Genomic DNA, 15654 nt, shown 5'->3' with positions numbered 1-15654 from the left:
CTGGATAAAGAACCAAGACCCATTGGTATGCTGTCTTCAATAGACTCACCTCACATACAATGACACTCATAGGCTAAAAATAAAGGCATAAAGAAAAATTGACCAAGCATATAGAAAACAGAAAAAGCAAGGGTTGCAACTCTAGTTTCTGACAAAAATACATTAAACCAACAAAGATTAAAAAAAAGATTTTACATAATAGTAAAGGGTTCAATTCCACAAGAAGATCTAACTATTTTAAATATATATGCACTTGACATAGGAGCACCTAGTTTCATAAAGCAAGTACTTGGAGACCTTCAAAGAGACTCAGACTCCGACAAAATAGTGGGAGACTTTAACATCCCATTGATAATATTAGACAGATCATCAAGATGGAAAATTTATAGACATTAAGAACCAAAACTCAGTACTCAATCAAACGGACCTGTTAGATATCTACAGAGCTCTTCATTCAAAAACAACAAAATAATATGTTCTTCTCATCACCACATGGCACTTACTCTAGTGTTGACAACATAATTGGAAGTAAAACACTCCTTATCAAATGCAAAAAAAACAAAATCATAACAATCTCTCTGGCCACACAGCAATCAAATTAGAGATCAAGACTAAGAAATTCACTCAAAACCATACAATCTCATATAAATTGAATAACCTGCTCCTAAATGAATGTTGGGTAAATAATGAAATTAAGGCAGAAATCACAAAGTTCTCTGAAACCAATGAGAACAAAAATACAACATGGTACAATTTCTGGGACATGACTAAGACACTGTTGAGATGAAAAATTGTAACACTAAATGACCACATCAAAAAGTTTGAAAGATCTCAAGTTAGCAACCTAACATCACAACTGAAAGAACTAGAGAATCGAGAGCAAACCAATCCCCAAACCAGCAGAATACAAATAGTAACCAAAATCATAGCTGAACTGAAGGAGATTGAGACATGAAAAAACATTCAAAAGATCAAGGAATTAAGAAGCTGTTGTTTTTTTAAAGAAAAATAATAGTGTACATCGACTACTAGCTAGATTAACAACACAAAAAAGAGAAGATTAAAATAAACACAATCAGAAATGACAAAGGGTATATTACTACTGTCCTCACAGAAATGCAAACAACCATCAGAGAATATTATGAATACATATATGCATATGAATTAAGCAATCTAGAAGAAATAAATTCCTAGATACATACCCCCTCCCAAGACTAAGCCAGCAAGAAATTTAATCCCTGAACAAACCAATAAGGAACACTGAACTTGAATTAGTAATAAACGACCTACCAACCAGAAAAGGCTCAACACCAGATGGATTCACAGCGGAATTCTATCAGATGAACAAAGAAGAGTTGGTATCATTAATGCTGAAACTACTCCAAAAAATTGAGAAGAAAGGACTCCTTCCTAACTCATTCCATGAGGCCAGCATCATCCTGATACCAAAACTTGGCAGAGATACAACAAAAGAGAAAACTTCAGGCCAATATTATTTTATTTTATTTTATTTTATATATTTTTTGAGATGGAATCTTGCCCTGTTGCCAGGCTGGAGTGCAGTGGCACAATCTCAGCTCACTGCAACCTCAGCCTCCTGGATTCAAGTTATTCTTCCACCTCAGCCTCCCGAGTAGCTGGGACCATAGTCACATGCAACCACATCCAGCTAATTTTTTGTATTTTTAGTAGTGACAGGGTTTCACCATGGCCAGGATGGTCTTGATCTCTTGACCTTGTGATCCGCCCACCTTGGCTTCCCAAAGTCCTGGGATTACAGGCATGAGCCACTGTGCCCAGCCTTCAGGCCAATATTCTTGATCAACATTACAGCAAAAATTCTTAACAAATTGCTTGTAAACTGAATCATCCAGAAGCACATCAAAAAGATATCCATCATGATCACATAGGCTTTATCCTTGTGATGCAAAATTGATTCAACATATGAACATCAATAAATGTGATTCAAACTAAAGACAAAACTTCATGATTGCCTCAACAGATACAGAAAAAGTCTTTCGATAAAACTCAACACTGCTTTATGTTAAAAACCCTCAATATACTAGATATTTAAGGCACATATCAGAGCCATCTATGACAAAGCCACAGCCAACATCATATTAAATAGGCAAAAGCTGGAGGAATTCCCTTTGAAAACCTGCCCAAGACAAAGATGCCCTCTCTTACCACTCTTATTCAAACATAGTATTAGAAGTTCTGGCTAGGGAAATTAGGCAAGAGAAAGAAATAAACCCATCAAGTAGGAAGAGAGGAAGTCAAACTATCCCTGTTTGCAAATAACATAATCCTATATCTGGAAAACCTCATAGTATTGATTCAAAATCTTCTTAAGCTGATAAACAACTTCATCAACATCTTAGAATACAAAATCAATGTGAAAAAATTATTGTCATTCCTATACATCAGCAGCAGTCAATCCAAGCCAAATCAGGAATGCAATTCCATTCAAAATTGCCACAAAAAGAACGTAACACCTAGGAATATAGCTAACCAGGGAAAGAAAAGATCATAAAAGGAGAAGTACAAAACACTACTCAAAAGAATCAGATGTGATACAAACAAATGAAAAAACATTCCGTGTTTATGGGTAGGAAGAATCAGCATCATTAAAATGGCCCTACTGCCAAAAGCAATTTATAGATTCAATGCTATTCCTATTAAATTACCATTGAGAGGAGGAGGGAAAAGATCAGGAAAAATAACTAATGGATACTAGACTTAATACCTGGATGACTAACAAACCTGTATAACAAACCCCCATGACACAAGTTTACCTATATAACAAACCCACATATGTCCCCTAATTTAAAAGCTAAAAAAAAAGAAGTATTTTCACATACATCATCTTAATTAATCTCATGGCTCTAAAAAGCTAGTGGAAATCTTTATTTAAATGGTGATGAAATTAAGGTTCACAAAATTAAGTTATTAATCTACAGTCACACATATATAAATAAGAGAGCCAGGTCTCCAGCCTGACTCTCAATTCGAAATGCCATGCATTACACTGTAATTATTTCAGAAAACCTCTTAAAGTTTTGGTTTATGTGTTTGTTTTACCACAAAAAGGCAATATTAAAGAATGTTCAGCAAAATGGAAGCAAATTAAATATAATCCTATTACCTTTTCTGGTAGAAAAATAGAGAAGTTACCTTGCATGACTTTTCTATTTTTCATGTGCTCCTCAATGATATTTATCCAAAAGCATTAATAATTTTATCCAGCTCTAATCCCAGTGTGTGCTAATTTTTATTAAGATTTTGACTTACTGAACATGCTACCATGATTTTACATATGCTTTTTTGCTATTTTAATGAGTGCATAATATTTAATCACTTCATTGGACAATGATTCATTCTAGTTTCCAACAATATGGAATAATTAATACAATAAAAATAATTTTGTATGTGTAGCTTTTTACTTTTATTTCAACACTTCATTATGCTACATTTCCATGAATTAGACTCCTGAATTAAGATAAGATTCTTACTTGTCTTTTTATAGTATTGACATCTTGCTTTCCAAAAACTTCATATGAATTTACAGTGTATGTGATTGTGGGGTGTTATGAACACTAAGTACAACCAAAGTTCTAGTGAACCCATAATGTGTAGGAATTTAGTGAGATTCACAGCAAGTACAAGGTAAGTGTCTTAGTCAGTTTTGTGTTGCTATAATAGAATATCACAGACTGGGCAATTGATAATGAACAGAAATTTATTAGCTTACTGGTCTGTATGCTGGAAAGTCCAAAATCAAGGGGCCAGTATCTAGTGAAGGCTCTCTTGATGAGTCCACCCCATGGTGGAAGGCAGAAGAGCAAGAGAGGGCAAGAGATAGAGAGCAATAGGGAGTAAGCCCACTTCATGATAAGGAACTCAATCCTGTGATAAGGGCATAGTCTATTTGTGACTGAAACACCTCTTATAGGTCCTAACTCTTCATACTGTTACAATGACAATTAAATTTTTAACATGGGTTTTGGAGGGGACAAACATTCAAACTATAGCAGTTACCTTGTTAAGCTTATAACTAAATGGGGGTACTAACAGTCCTCAGAGGTCACACTTTTCAATGAAACCAGAACTTGTTTCTAATGTAGAAAGAAGGCAGGACATTCTGAGAAAGATGGACTGACAGGTAATTATGTCATATTCTTTCTTACTGGTGTTTCTTTCCTATAATAGCCAACAATTTCACTGAAAATGATGAGGGTAAAAACAGGAAAAACGGCAATTTCTAGTGCCTTTTGTTCAGTCCTTCTTTACTCATAAGTAAGCTAAAGATAGTGTTGACAGAATGTTCAAGTGTCAAGAAATGAAATAAAAACAGCTAATTAAGGTTGTGCATGATTTCTACCCTTCTGGTGAGAATTAACAAAAATATGCATGTATAAACTATGAAATACAAATTGTTCAAATTTGTGATTCTGCATCTAAATGAAATGTTTTTATATTTGCATGTAAAACTGGCATTTTGCAATTTAAACGGTAAATTAATGCTAATAATACATAATTTCATTCTTTTTGGCTTAGAGCAACATTAAATAGCAAATATAAAACACCATGGCAAGTCAAGAGAGAGACCATGGAATGGAAAAAAAGCTTTATGTTTTAGTACCTAAGAGGCACTTTTTTCCTGCTTTTTGAACAAGGAGCTCCACGTTTTCATTTTGCACCAAGCCCTGCAAATTATGTAGCTGGCCCTGTCTTTACGTATTGAGAATCTGTCAAATTTACAGTGGTGGATGCACATTTTCAAACTTCTGATTTTAACTTAAAAGCTCAAATGTTACCATTGGCCACAAATACTGTAAGTTGTGTTCCTTGAAGTGACAATCTCACTTCACCATTTTTTGAGAAAATGTCTGCCAAATTCCCAAGTCTGAATAACCAGTGTCCTTCAAGAAAAAAATATTTCATGAAAAAAGGGGCCAGTTCAGCTTTCAGTAATGCCACAGCCATGCAATTACACTTGCAATGTAGCAGAAGTGCTGTATGCATACTTCCTACTTATCCATAATATTAAAAAGACATGTAACCAAGCATCAAGATTTAGTAAAAATTCATAATTTAATGCTTCTTCTGAGATACTTGCAGGTAAAACTTGCTTTTTTTTTTTTTTCTGTATGTGCTTGGCAAAATTGAATACAATGTCTACCAGTATAGTTTTTCTTTTTTTCACATTGCCTTGATTCATGTTAGAGATCTAGCAGTTTGCCCTACGTGGTATATGTATTATCTGTGTATATGTCAACACAGCAAAAAATACAAATAGTTGTATTATTATGAAAATGATTTTGATTTCATAGACCTTCAAAAAAGGTTCTCAGAGGCCTCCAGATGCCTGTAGGCCATACTTTGAGAATTACTACATTAGCTAATTCATTGTAACAGGGAAAATAAAATAAACTAAATAAAAGTAATTTGTATTTAAAATAAAATTTTAAATTATACTTTACATATACATATATTTGTAATATACAAATGGACACTAGCATCATCAGTTTTGCATGTCAAATACTTATTAATCATATATAATAGATAAAATATCCCATGAGAATAATACAATTTCCTCAACCCCAAAATATCAACAAATTACTCATTTGTTCTTTCATATTCTGATTTATCATGTCAAGTGGATTGGTAAAATTATGCATTTTTACTAATCCTCACAAAAGTGATCAAATGATTTTCAAATATTTCTGCAAGAAAGCAAGAGACTACAAATAACAGAGCACAAGCAAATAAAAGCAAAATAACAAAACCAGCACTTCTGCTCCTGAAGTGAGCTCTTTATCAGTCACATTCTTAGGTAAAAATCAGTAATGAACTAATTTGTTATAACAAGAAGTCAGTCACAAGTGTTGAAAAGTATCAAAAAGATAGTTTGATAATAAATGATAAATTTAACCTTAAAAAGTATACACTGTAACTTGTACACACTTAAGAAAACAACACTTGCATATACATAAAAGATTGTTAATAGTCATTTTTTAAATTATGTAAGTAAAATGAAAAGGACCATCAATGATGACTGCACTAGTAACTATAAGCTGTTATTAATCTAGTTCCACACACATGAGGTTGATAAAGAAGAAAGATGTGAGGGTAAAATTTACGTGTCAACTTGTCAGGGCTGAGGGATGTCCAGATATCTTGTATAATGTTATTTCTGAGTGTGTCTGTGAGAGTATTTCTGGGAGAGATTTGCATTTGAGTTAGTATACTGAGTAAAGAAGAAGCACTCTCACCAATGTAAGTGGGTATCATCCAATCCATTGAGGTCCCAAGTAGAACAACAAGGCAGAGGCAGAGGAAATTGTTTCACTCTCTTTTCTAGCTGGGAGCTCTTTTTAAGCCATGATCTCTCACCCTTAGATATCATAGCTCCTGGATCTCCACCCTTCGGACTCCAGAATTTATACCATCAGTTCTCCTGCTTCTCTGGCCTTGTGACTCAGACTGAATTATAACACTGGCTCTCCTGCGTCTCCAGCTTGCAGATGACATACTGTGAGACTTCTTAGATGCAATAATCATGTGAGACAATTATCATAATAAATCTCCTCATATCTCTATATATATCCCATTGGTTTCATTTCTCTGGGGAATGCTAATACAGCAATGACTCTAAGTGAAAACTAACCAAAGGAAAACAAGACTGGTAAAATAATACTAATATTAGACAAAATAGATTTCAGAAAAAGTATTAATGAATACAAGAGCATAAAATTGTAATTAAAAAGCCCACAAGGAATATAGAGTAATCATAGATGTGTACCACTGAAAACATAGTCCTGAAATATATGAAGCAAAATTGATATTATGGAGAAATTGACAAATCCACAAAGTAAAAAATAAATTAGATTTTCAGATTCTCCTTCTGAAATTGGTAAATAAGGATGGCCGGGCGTGGTGGCTCAAGCCTGTAATCCCAGCACTTCGGGAGGCCGAGGTGGGTGGATCACGAGCTCAAGAGATCGAGACTATCCTGGTCAACATGGTGAAACCCCATCTCTACTAAAAATACAAAAAACTAGCTGGGCATAGTGGCACATGCCTGTAATCCCAGCTACTCAGGAGGCTGAGGCAGGAGAATTACCTGAACCCAGGAGGCGGAGGTTGCAGTGAGCTGAGATCACGCCATTGCACTCTGGCCTGGGTAACAAGAGTGAAACTCCGTCTCAATAAATAAATAAATAAATAAATAAATAAATATGGATGTAGAAAAAGTGAACTACACTATTAATAAAAAATTTTTATACATTTTGCAACATTAAATAAAGTTAGATATATTTTCATTTTTCTGCCCCAGAATTACCAATTATGAACATTTATTTAAAGGTTATAATACAGAAAAAATGGAAACAAACTAAAGGTTGACCTAAAAGGAACATAATAATATACATGCAAATATTAAACAGAGACATGTCCCTACAATATTTTTAAGCAAAGAAAAAAGAGAGAAGAATGTATATAATTTAATATGTGTATGTAAAAAAATTACAAATGTACGTAGCAACAAACATGTTTTAAAATAAATTTACAAAACAATCACTATGAACTGTTGAGAGTAGTAGCCCCATAAAAAGAGCGAAGGGGAAATTTGTATTTTACTAACATACATGTGTATTGTTTGAATTTTTTTAAGGTAAGACAGTATTTAAATATTACTTGCATAATGGAGACACAGAGAGACCAAGGGAGAAAATATGGAGAGATCTCTAACTTTAGGCTGCTGCAACAAGAACAGATAAGAAGCTGTGTACTGACAAGAAAATGGGAAAATAGGTGTTTTTATAAACTGTGGAAGTGTGAATTAATACAATAGAAGGAAATTTGTTATGGCTATTAATCTCTGATTTATTATGTAAATGTTTTCTGGTCTGTGGTTGCATGCCAAGTTATGTTAAATCAAACTCAATTGTTAGGGAAACAAAAGTGGAAATCAATTTATACAATACCAAAATTAATGTAATTAAAAGAAAGTTTGTGCAATTGTTAGGCATATATAAGTTATATCATAAATACATTTCAAGTGGGTAGGCTAGGAAACAGTTATCCTAAGGAATGGAATGACTCAGACATAAAATATTAATTTGATGAAATTAGACTGATTATGCTTTCTTGTCCCAGTAAATCTTCCTTTAGCAAAAATTACTCATTACTGTGATGAAATCCAAAGTCTAAAAAATGGGATTTTATTCTCAATTGATTAGATGTACATGATTAACTTTGAGTTTAAATAGTATAGGAAGAGATAATTATTCATGGAAGCATCTTCAACAAATATTTGCTAGGCAAAGGGCAAATATCTCTAATAAGAGTGGCAAATAATGGCTAGCAGTAAATTTAAAATATTCTTGTGAAGAAATACATTTTCCCCTGCAAAACACAACATGAACACAGCATCAGGAGAATGGCCACAAACAGTGAGCCAGAGAAGTGAAAATCTTAATATCACAATGCTTTACTTGGCCTCAATCCAGTATACTCTGGATTTCAGAAAATGTAATAAACTGACAGTAAAGAGCTAGGGAATTGATCCGTCATTATTAGATCAAAATAACTGTGTAAGTCAACATCTCTAGAATAATATTTTAAAGAGGAAGAATTTTGCAAAAATGATTAAAAAGAGTGAGAAAATGAAATAATTGTTTGTCTTTATATACAGGTCAGAAAAAAAGATTAATGGAAACAAGGCCTAAATAATAAGAAAAAAGTAAGATTTAGTACCTTTGAATAAACAAAAGACAATTAAATAAGCCCAAATTTTAAAACACGTTTATACACCAGTTATCAACACCAGTAAGTACAATGAAACATTATGACAACTAACCAGTAAAAAATAAACACTTTATTTTCTGAATAGAAATAATATCAATTTAATCCCAATACAGAGTTTAGGAAACAAAATTGGTGAGCTCTTAAAATAAAGATATTAAAAATTAGAAGTAATTATTATAAAATGTATTTTATATTTTCAACAAGATATGCTGCATAACTCCATTTCAATGAAATGAACAGATTCTGATTTCACACACTAATACTTTGGAAAATCAGCAGATCACAAATCGTCATTCCACTGAATTGGTCCTTTCTTAAAACCAAAGTAAGTGAATCAACTCAATAAAGGTAATCAAATTGTTTTTTCCTATCAAAAAAGAGGGCCACAATTAATGAATAAATAGTGGTAAATTGATGAATGAATGAAGGTAAACATATATTAATTAAAACTAAATACAGGAGGAGCTAGTGTTGGAAAATCCAAGATGGCCAAATAGGAACAGGAGATTCCCAGGCTGAAAAGTGCCACTAGTTTTCAGCATGGCTGGTGCCGTGGGTTGGCACATAGAAACTCACACAAATCTGGGCATCCATTCCAATTGGCATCTGGACTGCCTGGGAGACAGAGCCGCCCATTCAACTGAAGGTGGGGGGCTGAGACAGGCAGCCAGGTGATCTGGCTCAGGGGGTACCACCCCCACAAAACAAGCAATCTGAAATTATCTGGATTGAGAGTTTCACAGCAAGTACACCTAGACCTGGGACAGTCCCACTTAGTGGGGGGAAGGTCACCCACCACTACAGAGGCAGTCTGCCAATTCCAAGGCAGTTCACACAACAGCTAGACAGAGCCTTTGGCAGCTCAGCAATGTTTCTGCTGGCAAACTGACTAGACTACTCTGTGCAGGGCAGGGCATCTCTGAAAAAAGACAGCAGCACTTCAGGAACTTATAAATAAAGCCGACCTTCCTAGGTCAGAGCACCTGGGAAAAGAGGCAGTTATGAGTTCCACTGCAGCAGACTTAAAAGTACCTGCCCAGCAGCTCTGCATGGAACAACGAAGCTCCCTGAAGAGCACTTGAGCTCCTATAAGGGACAGATTGTCTTTACAAGCAGTTCCCTGACCCTCACATACCCAAAAAGACACCTCATAAAGGAGGGCTCAGGTTGACATCTGGTGGGTACCCTTCTGGGACAAAGATAACAGAAGAAGAAACCAGCAGTAAACCTTACTGTTCTGTAGCCCATGAGGGTGATCCCCAGTCAAGCAAGGTCTGGAGTGGACCTCCTGCAGTCCTGAAGCAGAGGGGCCTGACTGTTAGAGAAAAAACTAAGAAACAGAAGGAAATAGCTTCAACATCAACAAAAAGGATGTCCACTCAAACATCCAATTTGGAAGTCACCAAATACAAAGACCACAAGTAGATAACCCCTCTAAGATGGGAGGAAAACAGTGCAAAAAGGATGAAAACAACAAGAATGAGAAAGCCTCTTCTCCTCCAAAAGACCACAACTCCTCACCAGCTAGGGATCAAAGATGGATGGAGAATGAATCTGATGAATTGACAGAAACAGGCTTCAGAAGGTGGGTAATAACAAACTTCTCAGAGCTAAAAGAACATGTGCTAACCCAATGCAAAGAAACTAAAAACCTATAAAAAAAGGTTAGATGAGATGCTAACTAGAATAAACAACCTTGAGAAGAATATAAACGACCTAATGAAGCTGAAAAACACAGGATGAGAACTTCACCAAGAATTCACAAGTTTCAACAGCCAAATTCCCCAAGCAGAAGAAAGGATATCAGAGATTGAAGATCAGCTCAATGAAATAAAATGAGAAGGCAAGAATTGAGAAGAAAGAGTGAAAAGAAATGAACAAAGTCTCTAAGAAATATGGGATTATATAAAAAGACCTAATCTACATTTGGTAGGTGTACCTGAATGTGATGGAGAGAATGAATCCAAGCTGGAAAGCACTCGTCAGTACATCATCCAGGAGAACTACCCCAACCTAGCAAGGCAGGCCACCATTCAAGTCCAGAAAATACAGAGAACACCACAAAGGCATTCTTCAAGAAGAGCAACCCCAAGGCACATATTCATCATATTCACCAAGGTTGAAATGAAGGAAAAAATGCTAAGGGCAGCCAGAGAGAAAGGTCGGGTTACCCACAAATGGAAGCCCGTCAGACTCACAGTGGATCTCTCAGCAGAAATCCTACAAGATAGAAGACAGTGAGGGCCAATATTCAACATCCTTAAAAGAAAGAATTTTCAACCTAGAGTTTCATATCCAGCCAAACTAAACTTCATAAGTGAAGGAGAAATAAAATCCTTTATGGACAGGCAAATGCTGAGAGATTTCTTCACCACCCGGCCTGCCTTACAAGAGCTCCTGAAAGAGGTACTAAACAAAGAAAGGAACAACCAGTTCTAGTCACTCCAAAAACATATCAAATGGTAAAGAACATCAATACAATGAAGAAAATGCATCAACTAATGGGCAAAACAACCAGCTAGCATCAAAATGGCAAAATCAAATTCACAAATAAAAATATTAACCTTAAATGTAAATGGGCTAAATGCCACAATCAAATGACACAAACTGGCAAATTGGATACGAAGTCAAGACCCGTCTGTGTGCTGTATTCAGGAAATGCATCTCATGTGCAAGGACACACATAGGCAAAAAATAAAGAGATGGAGGAAGATTTATCAAGCAAATGGAGAGCAATAGAAAACAGAAGTTGTATTGCTAGTCTCAGATAAACTGGACTTTAAACCAACAAAGATCAAAAGAGACAAAGAAGGGCATTACATAATGGCAAAAGAATTAACGCAGTAAGAAGAGCTAATGATTCTAAATATATATGTACCCAGTAGAGGAGCACCCAGATACATAAAGCAAGTTCTTAATGAACTACAAAGAGACTTAGGCTCCCACACAATAATAGTGGGAGACTTTAACACTCCACTGTTAATATTAGACTGATCAATGAAACACAGAATGAACAAAGATATCCAAGACTTGAACTCAGATCTGGACCAAGCAGACCTAATAGACATTTACAGAACTCTCCATCTCAAATTCACAGAATATACATTCTTCTCCACACTGCATTGCACCTACTCTAAAATTGACCACATAATTGGAAGTAAATCCCTCCTCAGCAAATGCAAAAGAATGAAAATCTTAACAAACAGTCTCTCAGACCACAGGGCAATCAAATTAGAACTCAGAGTTAAGAAACTAACTCAGAATTACACAACTTCAAGGAACTGAACAACCTGCTCCTTTATGTCAACTGGATAAACAATGAAATGAAGGCAGAAATAAAAATGTTCTTTGAAACCAATGAGAACAAAGATGCAACATACGAGAATCTCTGGGACACATTTAAAGCAGTGTCTAGAGGAAAATTTATAGTAATATATGTCCACATTGGAAGTGAGGAAAGATCTAAAATAGACACCCTAGCATCAAAATTGAAAGAGCTGAGAAGCAAGATGAGAAAAACTCAAAAGCTAGCAGAAGACAAGAAACAACTAAGATCAGAGCAGAACTGAAGGAGATGGAGATGCAAAAAAACCTTCAAAAAATTGATAAATCCAGGAGCTGATTTTTTGAAAAGATCAACAAAATAGACAGACTGCTGGCTGGATTAATAAAAAAGAAAAGAAAGAAGACTCAAATAGATGTAATAAAAAAGGAAAAAGGAGATATCACCACTGATTCCACAGAAATACAAACTACCAACAGCGATTACTACAAACAACCCAATGCACATAAACCAGTACACCTGGAAGAAATTGATAAATTCCTGAACACTTGCACCCTCCTAAGCCTAAACCAAGAAGAAATTGAAACCCTAAACAGAATAATAACAAGGGCTGAAGTTGAGGCAGCAATTAATAGCCTACCAACCAAAAAAACCCTAGGTCCAGATGGGTTCACAACTGAATTCTACCAGACGTACAAAGAGGAGCATTCTTCTCAAATTGTTGTATAAGACCAACAACATCCTGATACCAAAAGAAACTTCAACAAAAAAAGAAAACTTCAGGCCAGTATCCATGATGAGCATCAATGCAAAAACCTTCAGTAAAATACTGGCAAAACTATTGCAACAGTCCATCAAAAAGCTTATCCATCACAATGAAGTAGACTTCATCCCAGGGATGCAAAGCTGGTTCAACATACGCAAGTCTATTAATGTAATCCACCAGATAAACAGAACCAAAGAAAAACCACATGACTATCTCAATAGATGCAGAGAAGGCCTACGACAAAATTCAACATCACTTTATGCTAAAACCTCTCAATAAACTCGGTATTGAAGGAACACATCTCAAAATAATAAAAGCTATTTATGACAAACCTACAGACAATATCATACTGAATGGGCAAGACCTGGAAGCATTCCCTTTGAAATCTGGCACTAGACAATGATGCCCTCTCTCACCACTCCTATTCAATATAATATTGGAAGTGCTAGCCAGAGCAATTATGCAAGAAAAATAAAGAAAGGGTTTTCAATTAGGAAAGGAGGAAGTCAAATTGTCTCTATCAGCACATGGCATGATTGTATATTTTGAAGACCCTATCATCTCAGCCCAAAATCTCCTTAAACTGATAAGCAACTTCAGCAAAGTCTCAGGATACAAAATCAATGTGCAGAAATCACAAGCATTTCTATACACCAATAACAGACTAACCCAGAGAGCCAAATCATGAGTGAACTCCCATTCACAATTGCTACAAGGGAATAAATTACCTAGGAATACAAATAACAAAGGATGTAAAGGACCTCTTCAAGGAGAACTACAAACCACAGCTCAAGGAAATAAGAGAGGACACAAACAGATGGAGAAACATTCCATGCTTATGGTTAGGAAGAATCAATATTGTGAAAATGGCCATACTGCCCAAAGTAATTTATAGATTCAATGCTATCCCCATTAAGCTACCAATGACCTTCTTCACAGAACTGGAAAAAAAAAAAAAAAAAACACCTTAAACTTCATATGGAACCAAAAGAGAGCCTGCATAGCTAAGACAATTCTAAGTGAAAAGAACAAAGTGGAAGGAATCACGCTACCTGATTTTAAACTATACTATGAAGCTACATTAATTAAAACAGCATGGTACTGGTACCAAAACAGAGATATAGACCAGTGGACCAGAACAGAGACTTCAGAGGCAAGGCCACACATCTACAACCATCTGATCTTTGACAAACCTGACAAAAACAAGCAATGGGGAAAGGATTCCCTGTTTAATAAATGGTGTTGGGAAAACTGGCTAGCAGTGTGCAGAAAACAGAAACTGGATCCCTTCCTGACACTTTACACTAAAATTAACTCCAGATGCATTAAAGACTTAAATGTAAGACCTAACAGCATAAATACCCTAGAAGAAAACCTAGGCAAAACCATTCAGGACATATGCATAGGCAAGGACTTCATGACTAAAACACCAAAAGCATTGGCAACAAAACCCAAAATAGACAAATGGGACCTAATTAAACTCCAGAGCTTCTGCGCAGCAAAAGAAATAATCATTAGAGTGACCTGGCAACCAACACAATGAGAAGAATTTTTTGCAATCTTCCCATCTGGCAAAGGGCTAATATCCAGAATCTACAAAGAACTAAAACAGATTTACAAGAAAAAAGCAAACAAACCCATTCAAAAATGGGAGAAGGACATGAACAGACACTTTTCAAAAGAAGACATACATGAGGCCAAAAAACATATGAAAAAATGCTCATAATCACTGATTATTAGAGAAATGAAAATCAAAACCACATTGAGATACCACCTTACACAAGTTAGAATGGTGATCATTAAAAAATCTGGAGACAACAGATGTTGGAGAGAATGTGGAGAAATAGGAACAGTTTTACACTGTTGGTCGGAGTGTAAACTCATTTAACCATTGTGGAAGACTGTGTGGCACTTCCTCAAGGACCTTGAAATAGAAATTCCATTTGACCCAGCAATCCCATTAGTGGGTAAATACACAAAGGATCATAAATCATTCTATTTTAAAGACACATACACACGTATGTTCATAGTGGCACTGTTTACAAAGCAAAGACCTGGAACCAACCCAAATACCCATCATTAATAGACTGGACAAGAAGATTGTGGTACATATACACATGGAATACTATGCAGCCATAAAAAATGATGAGTTTGTGTCCTTTGTAGGGACATAGATGAATCTGGAAACCATCATTCTCAGCAAACTGACACAAGAATAGAAAATCAAATACCACATGTTCTCACTCATAGGCAGGTGTTGAACAATGAGAACACATGGACACAGGGAGGGAGGGGAGCACCACACACTGGGGTCTCTCTGGGGTGGGGCAGCAGGGGAGTGACAGGAGGGGGCTGGGGAGGTCGGGGAGGAATAACATAGGGAGAAATGCCAGGTATAGGTGACAGGGGGATGGAGGCAGCACACCACATTGCCATGTATGTACCTATGCAAGAATCCTGCATGATCTGCACATGTACCCCAGCACCTAAAGTATAATAATAAAAAAACTAAATACAGATGTAATAACTTTTTAAAATAGAATTTTTTAATGATAGAACAAGAAATAATAACATATCATAAAAATGAAACTAATATTCTATAAAAGTAACCCTCAAATAATAACAAAAATATAATTTCAAACACATGGAAAGTACTGGGCATTGAGGTGGGAAGCAAAAAAAATAATATTTTTTCAATACAAGGGGAAAGTAAAAGGTATCATACACTAAAAAGAGAACTAAGTGTTTAGTTAACCGAGGTCCATTTCTTCTTGATTCCAGCTCATTCAAACTA

At 35.6% G+C, this 15654-nt stretch overlaps 1 long non-coding RNA gene across 1 annotated transcript in view; it reads right to left on the bottom strand.

Moving 5' to 3' along the window:
• Positions 1 to 15654, bottom strand: part of LOC144579950 (uncharacterized) — a 116357-nt gene that overhangs the window by 66832 nt on the left and 33871 nt on the right. Inside the window, exon 3 of the long non-coding RNA XR_013528709.1 lies at positions 3752 to 3804. This is a non-coding gene — a long non-coding RNA (uncharacterized LOC144579950). The remainder of the gene's footprint in view (positions 1 to 3751; positions 3805 to 15654) is intronic.

This window comes from Callithrix jacchus, chromosome 17 (genome assembly GCF_049354715.1).
Source record: "Callithrix jacchus isolate 240 chromosome 17, calJac240_pri, whole genome shotgun sequence".
Taxonomy (NCBI): domain Eukaryota; kingdom Metazoa; phylum Chordata; class Mammalia; order Primates; family Cebidae; genus Callithrix; species Callithrix jacchus.
The sequence above is the reverse complement of the archived record's forward strand: the minus strand, read 5'-3'. Positions and strand labels throughout refer to the sequence as shown.